Source organism: Chiloscyllium punctatum, chromosome 9 (assembly GCF_047496795.1).
Source record: "Chiloscyllium punctatum isolate Juve2018m chromosome 9, sChiPun1.3, whole genome shotgun sequence".
NCBI lineage: Eukaryota > Metazoa > Chordata > Chondrichthyes > Orectolobiformes > Hemiscylliidae > Chiloscyllium > Chiloscyllium punctatum.
In genome coordinates, this window is record NC_092747.1 from 117,350,933 (window position 1) to 117,362,357 (window position 11,425).

The 11,425-nt window shown below is 39.7% G+C and overlaps 1 long non-coding RNA gene across 1 annotated transcript in view; it reads left to right on the forward strand.

Annotated features, from left to right (window-relative positions):
• Window positions 1-7,939, forward strand: part of LOC140481037 (uncharacterized) — a 71,754-nt gene extending 63,815 nt beyond the window's left edge. Inside the window, exon 4 of the long non-coding RNA XR_011961465.1 lies at window positions 7,650-7,939. This is a non-coding gene — a long non-coding RNA (uncharacterized lncRNA). The remainder of the gene's footprint in view (window positions 1-7,649) is intronic.
• The last annotated feature ends 3,486 nt before the right edge of the window (window positions 7,940-11,425 follow it).

Consider the following 11,425-nt stretch of genomic DNA (forward strand, 5'->3'; position numbering starts at 1 on the left):
AAGAGGCTACAGGTTGGAAAGGGGCAGACTGAGCCAAAATGGCATCAATTGAGTCAGGCAATTTAGTATTATAAACCATGTCATTACAAGCCTCATGATGGCTCAACAAGATTCATGCTCGTAAAAACTTATCAATGTTAAATTGACACAACATTAACAATGTGATTTGAATTTATAAATTGTGTCTTGTAAAAGGAGTGTTCCAACTTCCAACCCAGGCTATAAACACTCTGGATAGTTTTAAGAACAGGATAGTGTGGCACTGTAAGCTATAGGCAGCTCTGAGGTCCACTGGCACCATTCTTGTCATCAGGGTATTTTGAAAGCATTTTTTTTTACTTGTGATGTGTGCCAGAGCTTGATCATATAAGACCAGAAGAAATAGGAACGGGTTATTCAGCTCTTTGATCCCAGGCTGCCATTCAATAGGGTCATGGCTAATCTCACAGCCCTCACCATCACTTCCCTCCCATATTCCTATAATTTTTGATTGCCCTACTGATCAAGAAGTTATCTATCTCAATCTTAAATAGACACAAGGACTCTACCCCCAAACAGTCTGGTATCAGGCAGGATATGGACCCGGAACCTCTCAATACCATTTCACTGCATTTCCTAATGGACAACCTTACCCCTAAATGTCGAGTCAGTCATGTGCTGTTCCCTTACAGAAGCCAGCTTGGATTGACAATAGGGATGGTCTATATGACTGGAAACAATGCTCAAATTTCTGAACTTATCCAAAAAGAAGAATGAAATTGGTGGTAACTAGCCACCTGTGTGAGTTTTATTTTACAGGTTTTGTAACAACAAAGATTGTAACATATGCCATACCTTTGGGATTAAATTTGAGCTGACGATTCTTGAGCAGAATTGGATTAGCTAGCTATGAGAACCAGGTTGTTTCAGGGTTCCTGGTTCAATGTTGTAATATCCTGCTGCTCTGCCACATTTCAGGCCGCCTCATGCTTTTCGCAATTCTGTGACTTAAAGTGATAAGCACTGCTATGTTCTGCATGTTATTAGCATTACTTTTCTCATTCACTATGGTGTTTATTGTCGGTGCATTACTTTGCGACATTGAGCAGATGACAATCAACTTCACTTGTTTAGGGGTGAGTGGTGCACAATCCATTGAAGGTGATGCTCCTCCAAAGCAGTGAATTTGATTGAAATGGGTAGCATTGAGCCCAACTGTTATTTCCTCCCACCTTACATGACAGACAGCATTGAGAGACTATCCCTGGTGGTCTACTGTCATAGGGCCACCAGATAATTCACATTCCTTTGGTAGTGCTGTGCTCTCTGTATTAAGGCACAGGATAGAAATGGGATAATTGCCATTGGGAGGGATGACAGTATAAAACAGTTCTGTGAATGGCCAAACAGATGCACTTATTTCATTCTTCCTCTGGTAGATAATGAATAGGTAAAGGTATATTGAGACTGTCACCATATTTTTGACCAATCTGTGTTACAGAACTTTCATTACATCTTTCTTGCACTGTTGATGTCTGGAAAGTAAAGAACAATGTGAATGAGCAGTTGACTACATGGGAAGTCACAAACCTCTCATTGTTATGCTGGCTGAAGGTGACCATCAAGGGAATTGCTGCAGCAGAAGAGATCAGAAGAATATTTCTGACTCATTTTGACTGAATGGAACATTCCTCATTGCTTGGATTCATCTATCAGTGTGAGGTTATTTCTAGAGGCCCACACCAGGAGCTATTGAACTTCACTGTCTGCACTGAGTAATCTCCAGTCAGTGTGGGGGCTGTTAAAGTCTCCCACATTGATGCTGTGGTGATGCAGTAATGTCAAAACCTGCTGTTTCCAGCTTGGACTGGGAAAGCATGCACATTTGCAATATGGAAATCACCAACACAAATTGTGTCAAAGAATATGGTTGATGACATGGTGAGAATATTAGATCAGAGACAATTGGTACTGCCCTGTTTGACACAAGTGGAGCAGCATGGTGGCTTAGAGTCTTTCGTGTAATTGTGATCTGCTTCTATAGTTATAAATGGTTCCCTTGCCAACATTATGTTGATAGAGGTTTGGGTGGCAGACATCCATTGAAGATTTGCTTGGTGAATGATTTACCCTCAATATTAATACGTAACATTGAGACAGCATGCCCACTTTTGCCAGAAACCCAAAGGGTTGCTCAGTGTTGAGACTGGTGGTTCTGAGGAATTCTACACAGTTTCTCTTTCTTTCTCCCTTAAGTTTCTCTTGCTCTTCAATCTGTTGATGGGATCCTTTGCTTCTTCAAGGCTTCCTGGGGACTGAAAGGGCCCAGCAAATGTGCAGATTCCTGTTAATTTAAAAATAGAGAACCTGTGCTAAACCTTTATCAAATCTTTGATGGATTACATTTTGAGTCTTGTATGCAATTCTGGTCACCATGTTATATAGTGGCATCAGAGAGAGTACAGAGAAGAGATAAAATATATGCGTAAACATGTTAAGAAAGCATTGACAGCTTGGGTCCTTTTCCTCATGAAGAGAAAAGGCTGAGAGGTGACCTAATAGATGCCTTTAAAATTAAGTTGAGTTGAATATCTGGTTCAGTGTCATACATCCTATGTAAATTTAAGTAATTTCAAACTGCCATTAGTTTGCAAGAAGAGAAAATAAGCATAAATTGACAATATATTGGCATAAAGGGTGTAAAAAGACTGATGTGAAATGATACAACTGGCTAAATTTGTTGTCAAAATATTGATGACCTTAATGGCACTCAGGTTTATTATGGCAAAATATGCTTAAGGATTTGAGCATTCACTAAAAATTACTGTACCATTTTGCTCTTAGCTTCATGGTATTTATGTATCCCTCAACTCCCAGAGTTTCAAGAAATTGCATTTATTGGTAATTAAGCTCATTCCAAAAATTAATTAGGGCAGGCACATAAAAATATAAGAACTTTTTAAATGAGAATTATATTTGCTTGTTGGTCTTTACCTCTCAAGCCAACAAAGGATATAAATGAAACTTTCTTCTTCCTAAAGTTAGTAAATTGTTCTTCAAGATTTTTGAAAGAATTATCAGAACATTTTTTGATAAAGAACCTTTCCATTTTGTTTCTCATTTTTTGTTTCATGATCTAATCTTTCTTTCTTCTTCATTTCCCTCTGATTAGATCACAACTTGCCACATTTCCTTTTGTATTATTTCTTTTTTTTTATTTTGCAGTGCTTAATGTTAATTGGTTCAGGAGAAAGACAGATAACTTATCATTCACCAGGGTCCCAAATGTCCTGTTGACCCCATTATCTGTGTGCACTGTTAGAAACATGCAGCACAAAACCATTTTGAGTTAAAGGCTGCGAAAAAGGTCTAACTAACAAGGCACACTCCAGTAAATCCTGTCTGATAGCATACAATTTGATGAAATGGTAATTCATGCAGATAATATCAAAAACTGAAAATACCTAAAACAGGTCAACAACACACAATTTTGTGTTGCATTAACTTATCATGATTTACCATCAACATCATAGAAATATTTACAATGCATAAAAAAGGAAATAAACATGAACAAATATTAAATAGGATTCATTAAAAATCTGGAAATCACAAGCCTTAAAAGAAGTCATGATTTTTTTTTCTAACTGGAGATAATGGACAGGTGAGTAAGTTACCAGTGCATGCTGCTATAATAGAGGGCAAGAATGAGTTCAAGAAACAATTGGATGACTTTCTTGAGAAACAGGGAAATGAATCATGGTGCCCGACTGGCAGTAAACATGCAAATTGCCTAGTGGAAGCTGAAATGAGAAGCTACTTTCAATAAAATGATCATTTATTCCATATTTCAAATGCAGAAAAGAAATACCTCAGCAGGGCAGCAATTACCAGCGAACCTTATTGGATATCATGAGAAGGTAATAGATGTCTGTAGCAGTGAGGACATTTCTCTGCTTATTATATTTTAGAGTGAAAATGAATGTAGGCCTCCTTCATTCAGTTTTAACATGGTGAGTTTTCTACGTGACCACAGCTGCATTGTTCAGTAGGCCAGACAGAACAGAGGCTTGCTCTGTGCAAGTTGCAAGAAGATTCTCCTTTTAACCACTCCCTTTGCCTGAGATATAGTGACCCTCAGGTTAAACCACCACTAGTCATCCTTTTCTGATGAGCAAACAGCTCTATGGTCTAGGAAGACTATGGAAACCTTACACTTTGTTTTAGATTTAAGTGTTGATTAGCTATCCTTGAACTCATCTTCCTTCCTTTTAGCTTAGAAGTAAATGAACGGTTTACAACACAGATGTTTTTACATTCCATACCTTTCTGGGAATTTGGGAAACTCAAACGTAAAGCTTGCAGCTTGAATTAACTGCATAGAGGCCATTATCCCATCACTAACTCACCCTTTATTTATATGTAGACAGTACATGGGCTCTGACCAGCCAGCTCAGAGCCAGTTCTTAGAGTGAGGAGACTCTCTGAATCTTCTGTCAGCCAGGGCTCCCTGATTGACCGAGGTTACCAACCTCAATCGAGGATCGCATAGTCAATGAGATCTACCTAGTCCATGTTCAAATCACTACACAACTCCTTCTGAGGGAAGTATTTTAAGCCTTCCTTTAATCATTAACAATTAAACTACCAGGATTAGTATCAGGCAACTGTAGAACAGTTCACATGAAATCCTTAACTTACCCTGAATTTAAAAATAGGATACTAAAATACAATAATCTTACAATTGTAACTATAGTGTTGCATAGTATTTTACAGCTGCCTGAGAGGGCAAACATTGCCTCAGTTTAATGTATCCACTGAATGTTGGCTCCTCTGACAGTATACATTTCCTCAAAACTCCACTGGAGCTCCTTCCCTAATTTTTGCGCTCAAGTTTTGAGTAGGACTTAAACAGATATCTTTCTGACTTTTTTGTTATCACTTATTGGGCGAGGGCATTGCATCCATGCCAGAATTTATGGACCATCCCTAACTGAGAGTCAACCACATTTGCCGTGGGTCTGGAGTCACATATAGGCCAGACCAGGTAAGGATGACAGCTTTCTTCCCTAAAGGATACTAATGAGCCAGATGGATTTTTTCCAACAATCAACAATGGATTCTTAGTTATCATTAGACTCATACTTCCAGATTATTTTTAAATAATGGAATTTAAATTCCATCATCTGCCACACTGGGACTTGAACCCGGGTCCCTAGGTCATTACTTGGGTTTATGGATTAACAGTCCAGCAAAAAATATCACAGGACCGTCATCTAGAAATTAAGAGTTCGGCAAACTGGTAACTGATCGGTAAGTCTGCTTGGTTTGGCATCAGCTGAAATATTGTGTTCAATTCTTGACCACACACTTTAGGTAAGATATGTAGGCTTTAGAGAGCAACCACAATCAACTTTCAAGACTGTTTCCCATTTTGATATACTTTTATTGCATGGATTAATCAGAGAAGTTGGAGTGTTCTCCTCTGAGATGAGAATATGGTGAAGACATTTAATAGAAGTGTTTAAAATCATGTAAGTTCTACATGAAGCATATAATATTGACGGAAGGTCAAGAAGCAAAGGACAAGGATTAAGGTGATCAGCAAAAGAGCCTGTGCAACGTAGAAAACATGTTCACAACAACCGAGAGGTTAGGCTTTGAATTGTATTACCTGAGATTGTGGTGAACTCAGATACAATGGTGGCTTTCAAAGTGGAATTGAAGAAGAATCTGAAGCAAAAATAAATTTTAAGCCTATAGGGAATGGGTTGGTGTGTAAAGAAGACTCAATACATTGATTGCTGTAATCTTCTTATGTAGATGTGCCAAGGAGGTTGATTCCCCACCAGGAAAGAATGGCATCTGGGTCATATAGGAACATATAAACTTCTGAAGGGGCTTGACAGAATACTGAGAGAATTTTGTTTCTGCATGAGGAGTCTACAAGGTATCATACTTTTAGAATTAAGGGGTCACCAACTTAAGATGGAAATGATGCAGAATTTCTTCTTTCAAAAAGATTATTATTCTTTGGAATTCCAGACATTGTTAAGCCAATATATTTGATATATTGAAGAGTGAAATAGACAGGTTTTTGAGTTATCAAGGTTTTGTGAAATTGACAGAAGAGTGGCATTGAGGCCTTGATCAGATTAACCATAATCCGATTGTGTTTCAGAGCCAACTCATGGCAGCAAATGGCCTATTTACAGACTCTAACTGTTCTGTTCTTATCTAAGTTGGATGTTTTTGTAATTGAGCATTTTTACTTTTTGTAATAAGCGAGCTGTCGTTGTGCAAGAAATTTCAAGAGGCAGCAAATGGGAGATCAAGAGGTCAATTTGGGGGTATGGAAAAGGAGGAATGAGCAGAATTGATGAAGGAGATCTGAGGGAATGGCATTAGGGTAATCAATGAGAGGGAAGTTAGGAAAGTTGAGAGGGGGACGGAGGGGAAATTGCAAGAAACGGAGAGGAATCCATGCAGTTTGAAGAGGATGATGGTATAATATAATAACCCACTGATAGTCAAATGTAACTTTTGTAAAATCTCCTATGCAGTTAACAGTAATGATGCAAACCAATGATATTCATTCTGAAACCAGATTTCTCCCAAAGGTTTGGAGAGTTTCTCCATTTGAAGCTGTTTTTAACTTACTCGATCTCAATTCCTATTTTCCTCTGAGCCCTGCTCTCTACTTGCCTTTTCAAACCACTTATTTAGCACACTCTCCTGAGCCATCATTCCCCATGTTGCCCTGAATTCTCTCTCTCACTTAAGTGCCATGCCGACTCCTGCCACCTCTCCCCATTCCCACCCTGAGTTCCTGTTCCTTCCACGTCCTTATTTTCCATTCGCTTTGAGCCCTCATGATCAGGTACCTATGTTAATACAAAGCTATCAAAATCCTACCAAAACTCCCAAGACTATCACATAGCAATTTTTGTAATCACATTTAGTGGTTTACACAGCAGCATTGAGCTATCATGGTATATTGTCCACCTTAGGAAAGCAAATTGCCGTCTAAACAAGAAAGAAGTAAAGAGAAAGCTGCATTGTAACCATGCAAACAAGCAAGTTAAAAATCAGATGCACCTCAATATAATTTTGATTTGATTTATTATTGCCTAGGTACAGTGAAAAGTTTTGTTTTTGCATGCAGGACAGGCAGATCATACCATGCAAAATGTATAGAACAGAGTGAAGAATACAATGTTATGGCTGGAAAGAGGTGCACAAAACAGTGAGATCAACATTAAGTTTGAAACTTGAGAGGTCCATTCATAAGTCTAATAACTGTTATTAGAAGAAGCTGTTCTTGGATCTGTTGGTACGTATGTTTAAGCTTTTGTATCTCTGTATAAGTCACTGAACATAAGCTTGTGCACGCCTGTAACTGGAAATGGGAGTGCATACCATTCAGTCTGTCACTGTTCATCTTTACTTTTGATCCCTATCATTTAAAGTAATCATAGCAATTAACAGAGTGACTTGTGTCCTTTTAATTTACTATTGAACCATGTATCCTAGAGCATTTTTTAGATGAGAGAGGATTGCTTCATGTCAAGATTTCAGGCTGATTCATGCTGTTTTCAAGCTTCGAAAATAATCTTTAATCACACTACCTATTTTGAATCTTATGTGTATTTTTTTATTTCCATTCCATACAGTTTAAAATCAATTCCACTCTCGCTACCTCAAGATGACCTGCGTTCTTGGGTGTCCATCATTTCTAGGGAAACAGCAGTCATCGGTAGGACATTGTAATCTGTTGACCCCTGAAGTGCAGCATCTACTGAATTAAACAAGTATTGTAAAGTTCACGACAATGTTTATTAAATGATAAAATTCCAGTTTGCCTCTCCATCACTGCTGTGGTCTTGACCACAGAAGCAAGAATGTCACTTTTTCTCATTATCACATTTTGTTTGAGAATCCATCTTAATCAAGTCAAATATACTCCATGGTCAAATTAATGATGAGAGGTTGAACTGCATTAATTCATATGCAAATAATATGTGAAACCACAAGTTAGGAATTGCATTGACTGCAAATTCATTCATATGTGGTAGAAACTAGTTTAGTTTAAATTGGGAAAATAAATGATGTTGACAGCTTGACAGTGTTTTATTGTGTCTTTTTTTTTCAATCCAAGCTTTTTTTTTTGTCATTTTGATTATAGTCTCCAGTTGGATTAGTCCCTTAGTTGGTGTTATGGCTAATGTTGGTAGAATCAATGTGACAATAAGTACAATTGAGGAGGTGGAGATGGTTTATGGAGATTGCAAATTGAAAATTCAGACTAACTTAGCAAAGAATAAATAACAATTGGACAAGGGCAACATTATTTCACGTGGCAATTCTGGATCATTCATCTTAGGTTTTTTAAAGAGAGGCTTTGCTTGTATTTCAGTCCTTCGCCTCTTATGCCCTCCCTCAGAGCCATCCCTTCCCAGCATGCCTGGTTCAAGAAAAAAAAAAGCTACAAATGTATTTAATTATTATGCAGAGCATGAAACTGAGGCAAGCATTCTCTAATTCCCCTGTCAGAGCACGGGTTGAAGAATTGGATACAGATGTCAGCGAAACTGATGTTGGCGCTTCTCTTTCTCCAGCTGATGTCCTTGCTTGTTTCCCTGATCCATCAGGTCAACAAACAAGACTCCACACCAGGCATCGAAATGTATCTGACGTATGTGATGAATTGTGCAGCGTGGGTTTGGTCACATGATTCTTTCCCAGAGTGTAAAGGAGACACCAAGGAGTCAGTAAGGCCACAAGAACAGTGACATAAAAAGGGAGCATGAAGCATCTTGGTGGGGGGAAGGAGGGGGCGGGAGGGAGGAGATTTGCGGGTCACAGGCAAAATCATTCACTAAAAAATAAATTTGAACCGTCATTATATCAGCTCAAAAAATCAAGTGTTCAATAAGTCTACAAAATGTCTGTGACTGCATGCAAAGTGGGAGGTGTAAATTTCAGGCTTTTCTTCCCCCACGGGGCCAGACGTTGCAGCAAGAGTCATGTCTTCATAGATTATGCAATGCTACTCATTATTTCATCCTTCAATTCTCGTTTCATCTGGAGATCAGCAATCAAGTAATGTAGATAACAAATGATCTCTTCAAATAATCATGAGCGATACATTGTGCCTACCATAACCCCCCCACCTTATGATGCAAGTTCAACAAGTCTTATTGTAACAAGGAACTTCAAGCTGTACCACATGTTCCCACTTCTCTACAATAGAGAAGGCCACATATCACAACAGAAGGTTCTGGGAAGCAACATTCCACAACTGCCATATCCTCTCACAGGAAGGTAAGTCGGCAAGTTCATGAATTGTGATGTGAACAGGAGGTTTTTTGGATTAAGGTTGGTCTACCATATAAAGCATACTTCAAATGGAACATCGATACTTTTGTGGTCCACACGTATCACAAAGCGTCTTGTTGAGACATGATGTGACATCCATCGGAAGCTTCCATGACGTACTGTGTGAGGGCACAACGTTCAGATTGATAAGGATGTGAGCTCAGAGGAACCCATTCAATAATACTGTGGCTGTCCCCACAGATTATTCTCTTCCAACTGAGCTGAAATGTCAGGTGCTGTCCCTGCCTCTCTTGTGGCATCATTCTTACTGAGAAGGAAGAGGACAAGGACACAATGAAGACAAGCACTTCAGCAAACCCAGCAAGAATAGCAACCTCTAGTGTCTTCTGCACAGCTCTAGCGGAAGAAACAGCCATCAAGTAGATGAAGAGGAATGATAAGAACCAGGGTTTATAAGTTTCACCCCAGTTATTTGAAAATGCCAGGAGCTGCAATGTCACAGAAGAATAAGGATGTCCCTTTCCATTACCTCAGAGGTATGCACACTGCTGGAGTGGACTGTGCTCAGAAGGACAGTGTGGTAACCCTGTCGGAGTTCAAATATGCCCTTAATATTTATACTATCACTTTGCTTCAGGGAAAAAAAACTGAGGATCTCTGCAGAATTTCCCAATCCTCTACTAATTAGTGCCTTCGGGATGTTACTGATGCGATTTATACTGGAGCCAACCTCTTATTGATGCATTTCATCAAACTTGAAGATAAGCAACAAGGACATTGGGATCATCTGCTTTCACTGGGATTCCCTCCAGGGCTGTGTGGTTACATCCATTGCATCATTTTACTTTGAGAGCAACCTATCATGGATCAGTAGCATTGGTGAACAGGAAAGGATGCCACTCCCTTAGTGTTGAAATTATTTGTAACCATCAAAGCCACATTTTGCCGGGCTGCACCAGATATCCTGGGAGCTACAATGACTCTTTCTTACTGGAACACTCACATGTGCCTGCTGCCTTTTCCCATGTCCATGAGCCCATGCAGAGATGACCGTAGGGAGATGAGGTGCTGCTCACACTTCACCAGCACCATAGTGGAACAGACCATGGGTCTCCCAAAGATGAGAATCTGACACTTGACCATTCCAATGGGCTTTACGGTAGATCTCAGACTGTGTGTTTCCCAGCTTGTGGAAAGCTGTCCCTTTTACAATTTGAGCAGACAAAGGAGGTTTATCCCAGGTGCAGACAAAATGGACAAGTGAACGTAATCATCTGAGGGGGAAGATGAGGTTGAGGATCAGGATGAGAAAGGTCATCCACAAGAGGAGGACAGAACAATGCTTTGGCGAGCCCAATAGGCCAGGTGCAACCTTGTTGTCACCTGTTTCTAGGTGACTGAGCTGGGTTCAGACTTTGTTTAGTTGTTTGTACATCTAAGGTTCCCATCTGCAGGCAGTGTACTGCTTAGTATAAAGGACTAATTTGTTACTTTGCAGTTCTTCACTTTTTGGCTTGAAGGCTAAAGGCAAGATGAATTAATTCCATGTTAGTTATACTAACATTAATGTATGAAGGCAAAACTCTATCAGCACTGGTGATAGAAGCAGTGAGATGATGGATTTACATCACATAGTGCAAAAGTTATGTAGCTCTGAACATACCAGTGAGACTATGACATATGACATATTGGGTAGCACAGTGGCTCAGTGGTTAGCACTGCTGCCTCACAGCACCAGGAACCCAGGTTTGACACCAGCCTCAGGTAACTGTCTGTGTGGAGTTTGCACATTCTGTGTGTGTGTGTGTGTGTGTGTGTGTGTGTGTGGGTTTCCTCTGGATGCTCCATTTCCTCCCACAGTCCAAAGATGCAGAGGTTAGTTGGATTGGCCATACTAAATTCCCCATAGTGTCCGCGGATGTGCAGACCAGTTGGGTTAGTCATGGGAAATGTAGGGTTACAGGGATAGGTTGGAAGCTGCATCTGGGTGGAATGCTCTTCAGTGGGTCCATGCAGACATGATGGGCTGAATGGCCTCTATCTGCACTGTAGGGACTCTATTCTATGAGTTAACAGTAGTCTGGTCCTTCACAGAAGCCACCAGGTTCAC